Source organism: Vicugna pacos, chromosome 23 (assembly GCF_048564905.1).
Source record: "Vicugna pacos chromosome 23, VicPac4, whole genome shotgun sequence".
NCBI lineage: Eukaryota > Metazoa > Chordata > Mammalia > Artiodactyla > Camelidae > Vicugna > Vicugna pacos.
The window spans coordinates 36,580,478-36,592,367 of NC_133009.1; the positions used below are offsets into that span (position 1 = coordinate 36,580,478).

General features: G+C 41.2%; 1 non-coding gene across 1 annotated transcript; it reads left to right on the top strand.

Moving 5' to 3' along the window:
• The first annotated feature begins 2,402 nt into the window (after positions 1-2,402).
• Positions 2,403-2,475, top strand: TRNAV-AAC (transfer RNA valine (anticodon AAC)). The gene has a single exon. It is a non-coding gene; the product is annotated as a tRNA-Val (tRNA).
• Positions 2,476-11,890: the final 9,415 nt, after the last annotated feature.

The window sequence follows — 11,890 nt, forward strand, 5'->3', positions numbered from 1 at the left end:
AGAACGCAGGTTTGTTAAAAGGCACTGAATTTAAGACATTATCAACTTAGAATAACCATGTGTATGCAGATTGCTATACATAAACCTCACGAGAACCACAAGCCAGAAGTCTATAATAGAACCACACCAAAAAAAAGAGAAAGAAACCCAAGCATCACACTAAAGACAGTCCATTAAATCAGTAGGGAAGAGACCAAAAGAAGAAAGGAACAAAGGATCTACAAAAACAACCAACAAAGAGGCAGCAAGTGCATGCCTGTCAATGGTTACTTTAAATATGGAACTAAACGCTCTGATTAAAGACACAGACTGACTGAAGGACACAGAAACAAGACCCACATCCATGCTGCCGACAAGAGACTCCCTTCAGATCTAAAGACACACACAAGCTGAGAGTGCACTGCTGGTGGGAATGTAAATGGTGCAGCCACTACAGGGAACAGAGGGAGGTTCCTCAAAAGATTAAAACTAGACTTACTGAACAATCCGGCATTCCACTGCCGGATACGTGAAGTAAACAAAAACACTAATTCAAAAAGATACATGCACCCCTATGTTTACTGCAACATTATTTACAACAGCCAAAGTATAGAAGCCACCTCAGTTCCATCAACAGATGACTGGATAAAGAAGATGTGGTGTGGGTATGTATGTATGTGTGTGTGTATGTATGTATACACACACATACACACACACAATGGACTACTACTCAAACATAAGAACAAAATCTTGCCAAATGTGCCTAACCCTAACTTAGCGTTATGCTAAGTGAAATAAATCAGATGGAGAAAGACAAATACTGTATAATTTCACTTATATGTGGAATCTAAAAAACAAATGAACAAACAAAATAGAAATAGACTCACAGATACAGAGAACAAACAGATGGTTACCAGAGGGGAGGGAGGGGGTGCACAAGAAAATAGGTGAGGGAGATTAAGAGGTACAAACTTCAGTTATAAAATAAACTAATCATAGGTATAAAACGTACAGTCTGGCGAATATAGTCAATAATAACATCATACTGTATGGTGACAGATGGTTACTAGACTTGTCGTGGTGATCATTTTGAAATGCACAGAAATATGGAATCACTACGTCGTGTACCAGGAACTGACACAGTGCTGCCGGTCAATTACACTTCAAAAACACACTCACTCAAAGAAGAAGGGATCACAGCTGGGTGATCAGAGCGGGCTATGGGAGCAGGGGGAACTGGATGAAGTTAGCCGAAAGGTACAAAGTTCCAGTTTTAAGACAAATAACTACTAAGGATGTAATGTACAACTCGATAAACACAGTTAACACTGCTGAATGTTATGTATGAAAGCTGCTAAGCCAGTAAACTCTGAGAGTTCTCATCACAAGAAAAAAAAATTTCCTTTCTTTTCATTTTGTATCAATAGGAGATGCTGGATGTTCACTAAACCTACTGTGGCGATCATTTCATGACGTACACATCTCCCAATAAAGGTGGACAAGAAAGAAAAGGTATCTTGTGACTTCACAAGTGGGTAGGGTGGAAACTATTACGGGCACTGACCCAGCTCAGACACAAATCTTCAGAACCCTGTATTCTACCCACAAAATTCCCTTTACTGGCAATGTGGTCAGTTCTGCTCAGCTGGGGGCGAAGCCGTGTCTGCGCTCTGGAAACAGCCCACGCCAGATGACGCCAAGTACAGCCGCCCAGAGCCAGCCGCTCCATCTGGGGCAGGGATGAGAGTCGCCCTGTGTATAAGCAGGGCGTGGCCCCAGCTCGACCGTGTGGATTTACATCTGCAGCTCAGGGAGGAAGCAGGGAAGCCGCCCCACAAGTCGACTTTCGAGACCTTCTCTCATCTCACCTTCCTATTTGCTGGACTCTTGTCCTGCGTCCTGTAAACCTGATTCCGATTGTAAGTTTTAGACCCCAGACGCCATACCTGCTTCTGCCACTGTTGGGTTTAGTGACCCTCAACTCTTCCCTTGAGTTTTCTACCAAGGTCCTTATTCTCCTGTGGTTTCAGGTTCTTTCTGTTCCAGCTATTTCTGTGTCCATCATTAGTTACCCTGAGTGAAGACTCTCCACTCTTTCCCAAAGGAAACCCAGCCCAGTTCTCATAAATTAGACTTCCGTTTGGGGACAAGAGAATTATCATTGCAATAATACTGACTTTAAAATTTATCATCCAGAAGCCATAAAAATTACATTCATTTTTCTGAGTTAAAAAGAATCACATGCGTGAGTACATAGGGACGTCTACTAAACCAGCAAAGGTTTGGAGGTGGTTTATGCGAAGTCATCAGAAACTGAGGTCACTTCACTTAGACATCAAAAGTCGACATATCCACGCATATAATTTATGCAGTGAATTTTGGTCTTAATGTATCACTTTCAAAAACTCTTGAATTCTCAGCAGGGAGGGTACAGCTCAGTGGTAGAGCGCATGCTTAACATGCATGAGGTCCTGGGTTCAAACCCCAGTACCTCCTCCAAAACATAAACACATAAGAAAACCTAATTATCTTCCCACACCAAAAAATAAAAAATAAATTTAAAATAAATTTACAAATCAAAAAAACAGTATCAGTTGTATTAAAAAAGAAAGAATATATACATATATGTGTATATACTGAAAAACCACATCTATGTACATATATATGTGTATATTTAAAAAAAAAAAACTTAAATCCTCAGAGGGACGTTAGTTAAAGAGATCTCAGGCGGCCTTTCTTCCTCCCTGACCCACCCTCCTCCCCCAGGGAAGCGGTGTGGCTTGGCGCGGAGGCCGGACGGGCGGCGGGCTCCCCGGGGCACAGCCGTGGGGCCTCGGGCAGTGGGCAGAGCTCGGCTTCGGAGCCCAGAGACCCCGGGGAGAGCCATGCAAGGGGGTCTGGGGCTGAGGAGCAGGACCAGGGACTCAAAGGGCAGGAAGAGCAGGTTTAAAAGAGCAAGTAAGGGGGGGGCCGGGAAAGCAGCGGAGTAGTCGGAGCCCGGAGCCCCGCCGCCGCCGCCGCGCGGGGCCGAGCGAAGCACGCGTCACGCACGTGTGCGCGGCACGGTATCGAGCGTCTAAGCCCTTTAATTCCCTGTGTCTATGAAAAGTCGCAGTCAGAAAGCCCAGATGGGCTGTATTAATCAGAGCACATAATTTTCGTGGCAGACACGCTCGTTCCCAGAGCCTGGACGTATTCCTGGAGCCTCTGCGATGCCCGTTGTCTCGAGGTAAGAAACTCGGTTGGCTCGGCAGCATTTGCTAATTTATGTAAAAAGGAAAACGAGTCGCATATAAACATATGGAAATACCCAAGTGCCAATTTTTTTAGGTTAGCTCTTTGCGGCCTCGTTTTCCTTTTAACCTGGGGTTCATACTATCAACTCTTAACACTAAACACAGACCCAGCATACTTAGCTTGCAAATGTGTATTTTATATATATATATATATATATAAATTTGACAGATATGGATGTATGCACATTTATAGATGTATGTGTATACTTCAGACTAAGTAAAATTAGTGTTTTCTTTGGAAAGAAAACTGACAAAGGACGGGAAATGCTTACTTGAGGATCTCACAGTTAAGGGCTGCAAACATTTAAGCAGGAGTTACTGCCATCCAGAGGCAGGAAGCCATGAATTGCCACATCCCATTACTTACTACCAAGGAAGCAAGCCAAGAAAAATGTGTGGATTGTGGCAGTGTTGCTCATTAAATCATCAAAGAATGGGAAACGAATCCCCAGAATCAGGTGTCACAGGGTCCGCGGTCGCACTGTCGCCATGAAGGGGAAAATGCGGTTCTCATTCTTCAAAGCGGGTCACAGTGAAAGAGAACTGTTTTCCGTGACATAAGACTAACCATTTCTACAGACTCCCCAATGTGCAAAGCATAAAACATCTTGAGAATGAATTCTACATTTCTTAGAAAATCCGTTTTTTCCTCATTTTGAAAGCATACAATACTTCGGAGGAGACACTAACATTAATGCTTCTAGTGGCTGATGAAAGCAGCCCATTACCCTGCAGCAGAAATAGAGTACTTCTTGGCTCTGAAAAGTCTGCTAGGACACTAGGAAATCCATCACACACACAAAATGGTGCTCAGCATCTGGATATTAGCTTCCAAAAAACATTTGCAATGTATACAGTGAGTCATTTTAGTAGAATTGGTAAGTAAAATCCTGAAAGACTTTTTGCATAGCTGAAAAGTGTCAGGATTACACCAGAAGAGTTCCTTATGACAGCAGCTCTGACTTAGAGAAAAATGATACATTATTCTTCTAGAGTAATGCCAGATGATCAAGATATTTGATCAAGTCATCTGGCATTACTCTTTTTGGGGTGAGTTTCTATGGCTGTTACAGGGGCTGAATTCCCTCTGACAATAAATGAATAAACAAATGCATTAATTCTAGAATATTTCTGCTTGTTTACATTTTGTTAGAAATTCAAATTCAAACCTGCATCCGTCTGAGTTTTTAACAAGAACAAATAATAACTGCAAATTACATTTGTTATTCGCACTTTCCCCACCCATCAATAAAAATTATTTATTTTATATGTACATAACCTTTTGAATACTTTTTAAGATTTTGACTACACATATACATATGTGCAATCTGACAGGTAAGTAAAAATACAATCAAACCAAGCCTATTTCAATTTTCTAACCAACTTACACAGACGATTTCAGTCTGGGAACATTTTGAATCAAATAAAATAATTAATAATTAGATGAGAAAATATTATTAAATAGCTATTTTCACTCTACCAAAATCATTTATTGTGCATGTTAGAGTATCTTTAGGAGCCCACGTTCAAATGCACCACGGGGGGATGAGGAAGGTCCTGCCCGTTAGAAGTGTAGTTTGACTTTCTTAAAACAAACCCCAAACTGCGTTTCTGTAGTTGCGCTGTGCTACGGTCCCTGTCTTACAACCCTGCTCCACTTTCTGCTTGTTTGTATGGTTCCGTGAGATCTCTGCATGTGCAGGGTTATCAGTGCCCTCTGCTGGTTTCCAGCCCGAAGTCTTAACAGGAGGAAAAAGAAGAAAAGGGGACGAAACAAACATTCCAACCCTGGGAAACGGCACTCGCCCAACTGAACGGAGAAAAGAAAAGAGAGAGAGCGAGAGCTCCCCTACGATGTTACTTGTCTGCTCGCCTGTTGTCTGAAGCAACTGTTTCTACCAAAGCCCAGCTGTGAGGTGGGTTGTTTCTGACTTCCAAATCCTCATTAAGTCTCAACTCAGCTCCAGGAAAGGAGTTAGCAACATAAAACAAGGGGGAAAAACTGCAAATAAATCGAAAAAAAAATTATTTCATCTGTACCTAATCTATCTGTGACTAACACAGGCAGCAGTTTGGTGACGGTACACACTCGGCGGTGACCTCCTAGAGGCTGGCGTGGAGACACGGGTCCAGGGGGGCATCTTCACTCCGCACTTACCATACACCCTGCTTAAAATTTCAGCAAGGAGACCATAGCCTGAATCCCTGTACTTCCCGCCTGCTCTCCACTCACCGCTCTCTCCCAAGCTACAGCCACCCCTCGTCAAGCCTCCCAGCGCCCTTCCCCGCAACCTTCTTGATCTCCCTGCAGTCCCGTCTCGCGGAGCAGCCGGAGCAATTCTTCTTAAACAGGACATACCATGCCTCTCTCCCAAACAAAGCCAGTCAGTGGCTTCCCATCATAGTTAAATGAAGTTCAGTCTGTTTCGTGCCCTGAATTCCCCAGAAGCTAGGATTACGCCTGGCCCAGAGCAGGTGCTTTAAAAGTGAGTTTTCAATGAATAGATGGGTAGACAAGACAACAACACTATACTAAGGTGTTGTCTTTGTAAATTTTAAAAGAAGGAGCACTCAACTTGGAGAGCCAGTGAAAACTGGTCACTAACAGACTTCAGTGAATTTCCTTTACCCCTTTGGATCTGCTTTGACATATGAAGTAAATAATGGCCCTAGGTCTAAATTTTAATGGTTCAAGGTCTCTAGGTTTCGCATCTAAACACAGACACACGTGTGTGCTAACTATAGAAGGAATCCTACCTCGGGCTGTTTTCCGAGGACATGACACTGTACAAGGGACAGAAGAATGTAGGTGACACTGAACACCTGCTGTGTGCCAGTGCTACACTGCACGTTTACACACTGACTTACGACTTAAGGTGCATTCACTTATTGATACTTCAAACAGCCACGATGTAGGTGCTATATAGTTAGTTTGCAGATGGGGGAAACGGGAGCGTGATTACATACCACCCCTAGAGCCATATCGTTGGTAAGTGGCACACAGGGATGCCGATCCCCGGTCTGATCACATCACCCTGCGGACCCAGACTGGTGACGTTTGCCAAAGGAACGCCAGGCGCCGGCAGGCCTTGTCAAACCCGGCTCCACCTTGAGGTTCGGGATGGACCCATCTCCCCCTGAGCCACACAGAAGATGCGTGCATATCTGTACAAAACTGGGCTTCTGTCAGAAAGGAAACAGAGGAAAATGGATGCTGGGTGGACAAATAACGGTGCTTCCTGCAAAATGAAGACTTTCTAACAACATAAATGTTCACCACTAACAGAGCGAGAGTTAAGTAAACGATTCCATATCCCAAAGGTAAAATATGATGAAGCCACGAAAAATGAGGACAACGCTGAACAATAAGGGAAATGCAGAGACACAGAAACGCAGAGAGAAAAATCAGAAAGCACTGTAATTACAATTATGCAAAATTGTACATGCGTATGAACAAGAAGCGGGAAAATCGTGTTTACCTTTTTAATTTTAGATTTCCATTATTCCTGATTTATTATTGTTTGTGCAGCAAAGAAAAAGAAAACCAGTAATCAACGTCAATTTTCCTGAAAACCTACTCCAGATTAATGATCTAAAATACAGCACAGCCTGAGCAACAGCCCGAAGAAATCTATAGAGAATGTTTACCACGTCCTGAGAATACGCAGCCTCATGAAAAGCGCATGATTTGTTCCATTTCTCCTTGTTATCGTCACCACTACCACTTCCTTCAAGTGACTTTTTAAAATATATCTCAGTCCTCAGTTCCAGAGACTGTCTCTCATTACATAATACCTCAAAATTTAATCCATGTTTTCCCTGGTTGAAACCACCCAATAGAGTTTATTCCTCAATTCCACGCCCTGTTAGCAGCTCAGTGTGGGAGATACTTTCCACTCACAGAGCTGATCATTAACGAAGTACCCTGAAGTCTCAAATATTATACAGCAACGGTTAAGTGAATGAAAAGCCCACAGGTAATTTATTTTATTTGGGGAATAGGAGGAAGAAAAGAGGATGGGTAAAATGACTTTCTGGCCTTTTAACATATAATTTTTTTAATTTAAATTAAGTGATTTTCTTGTACTTTGCGGAAGCGCACGTGTACACAGGTACACATGCACAAGCGTGGTGTGTACACATCAGGTTATCAGCGTTCCTCCTAGTGGTGTGTGTGTGTCTCCACACAGAGCCATGTGAGCTCCAAGGCTGTTTTCCTCCCTCCAAAGAGTAAAACTCAAAATAAAATCGGTATCGACATACTGACCAGGATACAATTTGGATCATATCTGTACCAGGTAGAGCTTTTCAACTGTACAATGTTCAGTCCAAAGGATTCTTTATCTTTCAATATTGCTTGCCACAAAATGGTGAGGTCAGGAAACACTCAACTGGATTTGAAAGAGAAATTCTTCTAAATAGAAAAAGCAGTTCACATGTCTAGTTCAAATATTTGCAAAGCAAAGTTGATAAAATTATTCATTAACAGAACAAAAATGTGTATTTACGAAAAAGATTGTGAAAATAACTTAAAATATTGTATAATATTATATTTAATGTTTATAAAATTGAAAAAGCAATCAAAGTCCTATGGAAAGTGAATGAAACTTAAATCAACACAAGAAGCAAACATGATTTTGACTCCCAAAGATTTTAGATCATGGATAATCAGTTACAAAAAATAAAACAGGTATATTTAAAACATTTTTTAAAAACAGAGATCTTTCAAAAACACAAAAATCTTAAGATACTATTTAGAACCCCACACAGGTTAGGGGAAAAAATCCTAAAGAAAAAAAAATATAATCACTGAAATTAAAAGCTTACTGGACGATGACACAGCAGACTGCGTGCAGCGGGAGGTACAGCTGACAGCTGACCTAAAAACTAACCCGGAAAACTGTGGAGACAGAAAGATGCAAAGTATGAGTAAGAAGTTACCAGACATGGAAAAGGAACACCATGTCTAACCGCAGTAACGGAAGTGTAGAAAACTGAGGGTCATGCTGTATTCAATAAGCATATGACTGAGAATTCAGATTCAAAAATCCCTGGGAAACACAAGCAGGAAAAAGAAGACACCCACACCTAGACACACGAGAATGGCGCCGCAGGCCTCCGAAGAAACAGACGGGAAAGGAAGGCAGATTTTCAAAGCACTCGGAGAAAGAGGACGCAGTACTAGGAAGGGGGTAATAAAATCAACAGCGTAGTTTTTCACAGCAAAACTCCAAGCCAGAGGACCACAGAAACATCATCAACAACAAGGAGAAAGTACACACTTTTTATTCAGTTTACATCTCGAAAGATTGACCTCCAACAGATCTCCCCTAAAATAAGCTGTAAAGAACCACTTCAGGAGGATGGAAGTTATTCAAGAGACAATGAACAAGAAACAAGAAGAAATGGAGCAAAGGAACAAGTGAAAGCAGGGAAGATGGAGGAAATGTTGACTATACAAAATAATACCTTACATGGGGTCGAAAACTTAGAACAAAAGAACATGACAAGACAATGGGGGTTCATAGAAATTGAAGAGTTTAATCATCTTAGGTTGTTCACGAGGAAACCAGGTAAAAGCGTTAACCGCAGACCTCGTCAGCAGGCACACAGGGGTGGCACCAGGAGTAAACGTAAGGACAAGCACCTTGGGAGACTGGCAGCCCGAGGGCTCCCCACCTCGCCGAACCCGCCGCGGCTCTGGCAGTGCCCCTGCCACGCTCTGCGGACTTGCCGCCTAACCTGCTCTGGCCAAAGGGACAACAAATGCGATGAAAGCAGAGCCTTTAAGAAGAGTTCAAGTGTTTCTTCTTATTTTTCTTATTTTCCTCCTTGTCTTCTTCCTCCTTTTTTTATGCCCACCCCTTCTCTCCCCCTCTCACTTCTCTGTAGTTGCCATAAGGACACACATGAGCGAACATGAAAATACACCCGGACGAGCCTGCTAGCGAGAAGTAAGAACTCAAGGAGAAGAGCCAGTTCACCCCGGTGAGACTGTCCCTGACCAGCCAGCCGCTCCCTGCCCTCACGCAGACAGCCCACCAGCTGCCGCGGAGAGTGGGCAAGCCTGGCGGAGACCAGCAGAGACCAGCTCAGACCAGCAAACCATCAACTGACCTGTAGAATCATGAAAAACAGTATATTTGTGTTGTTTTAATTCACTAGGATTCTGGGTCGCTTGTTATGCAGCAGAAGCTAGTGACAGTGACGACAGAGTCGAGTCGCTCTAGTACACAGATAACAAAATAAAAGCCAGCGAGCGGAAGGCAGGAGCGGTCAGTTACAAGGCAGCCACGTCACACGTGAGGTGGTCAAGTGTTGTTTGAAGACGGACTTGGAAGAGCTAAGAACGTACACTGTAAACTTCAGGCACTAAATAATTTTAAAGGAAGTGTAATTGATATTGTATAAAGAAATAAAATGGAATCATATAAAATGCTCAGTAAAACAAGAGGAGTCTGAAAACGGAGTTTTTTTTTTTAAAGAAACAAAGAATAAGGGCAATGAAAAAAGTTACAAACACAGTATAATATTAATCCAACTATGTCAATAATCACTTTAACTTAAATAATTTAATAGACATAGATTTTCAGAGTAGATTAAAAAATCCCCAGCTATATTTTTGTCTACGGGAAAACCACTTTAAATATAACTCAAGCAAGTTAAAGTAAAGGGATGGAGAAGGAACTGCTGTGCTAACACTAATCAGAGAAAGCAGGGACCACCGTACCAGCTGAAGACAAACTTGGGAGCAGGGAACATTCTCAGGGATAAAGGGTGTCACCACATCTCGATAAAGGTGCTAATCCTCTAAGAAAACATAACGTGTATGTCTGAATGCAAAATGTGTATGAACCTGACAACTCAGTGTCGAAATACATTAGGAAAAAAACTGCAGGTAGACAAATCCACTAACCTGGTTGGAGATGTCAGCACCTGTCAGTATTGAAACTCAAGCAGACAGAAAACCAGTAAGGACGTAGAAAACCTGAACAATGCTATTAACCAATTTGATCTCATTGTCCTTCCTACTCAGTCAGGAACAGCAGAGTGCACGTTCTTTTCAAGCTCACATAGAACATTCCAAGATAGACCATAATCTTTGTCAATAAAGCATAACAGATTTAAAAGAACAAAAACCATACAAAATATGTTCTCAGACCACAATAAAATTAAATTGTCAATCAATAAGAGCAAGATAATGTAAAATTACCAAATATTTGCAGATTATACACAACACACTTTTAAATAACATAGGGGTCAATGATGAAATCCCAAAAGAAATTCAAAACATCTCAAACTAAATGAAAATACAAACTAAACTTTGCTTTGGATGCAGTAAAATCAAGCTTAGAGGGAAACTTGCACTACCAAATACAAGTTAAACATGGCCTTATCATATAATCTATCATACTCCAAGATATTTACCCAACTGATTTGAAATCTTAGGTTCACACAATAATCTGCATGCTGTTTACAGAAGCTTTATTCATAGGTAAATTATACAATAATAAATTTGATTTTAAAAACCAGTATATAAAAATCATTGCATTCCTACACAAGGATAAAATTCTCTTTTAAACAGACGCTAAACATGGAAAGATACACCATGTTCACGGATTGGAATATAAAATATTGTTAAACTGTTTACAGGGTATCTATAATTCAAATAAATGCAATATTAATACAATCTCACACTATATGGAATGTAGGGGGAAAAATCTAACAAAATATATGCTATATCTTAAGGAATAAATATAAAACTTACTTAAAATACTTTGTTAAAGAAGACAAAAGGAGTAATATATTATGTTCAAAGACAGGAGTATGCATATATTTAAATATTATTTCTCTAAAACTCAGTCTGTAATTATAATGCAGAATCTCAACAGAGGTTTTGAGAAATACTGCAAGTATATTTTAAAATAGACAGTTATTTAAAAAAAAATTATAACTCATAAAGAAAAAAATTAATTTGACTGTATTCATATTTTAATATATCTGCTCATCAAAAGACATCAACTCAAATTGAAGAAAGAAGATTCAGTCTTAAAAAACACATTCTGAACGCATGTAAAAGGAGAATAATCAACAGCCAGGACAAGTAAAGAACTTCTACAAGACAATAAGAAAACGACAGGTAACTTAAAATGGGCTCTTATGTGGAAAATGAACAAAATCCATGAGCAGGCACGTCACAGATGACGCAAACAAATGGCACATCCATTTAAAAAGACGCTCAGCCAATGCCAAGGAGAAATGCGAACAAAAATCACACTGAGGAAGCAGTTCCCATAGTCAGATTTACAAAAATAAATACAAAAACAACTTTGACAACACAGAGGTACATCACAGAACAACAGAAATACCAGTGTCAATACACATCAACACAGGGGCTGGGGAAACACCTTTGGACCTACAGACCCCCTTCCCACCACTGACGCAGCGGGCGGACCGCTGAGTGTTCTCCGTAACGGGCTCAAGCACGCACGGATTTCGGTGCCCACCCCCTTTGGATGCTGAGGGACAACTGTGTCTCCTAAATCTGAAGATACTCCCCCCTCCACCACTCGTCATTCTACTCCTAGGAACCTAAGATACGCACAAAGAAAACC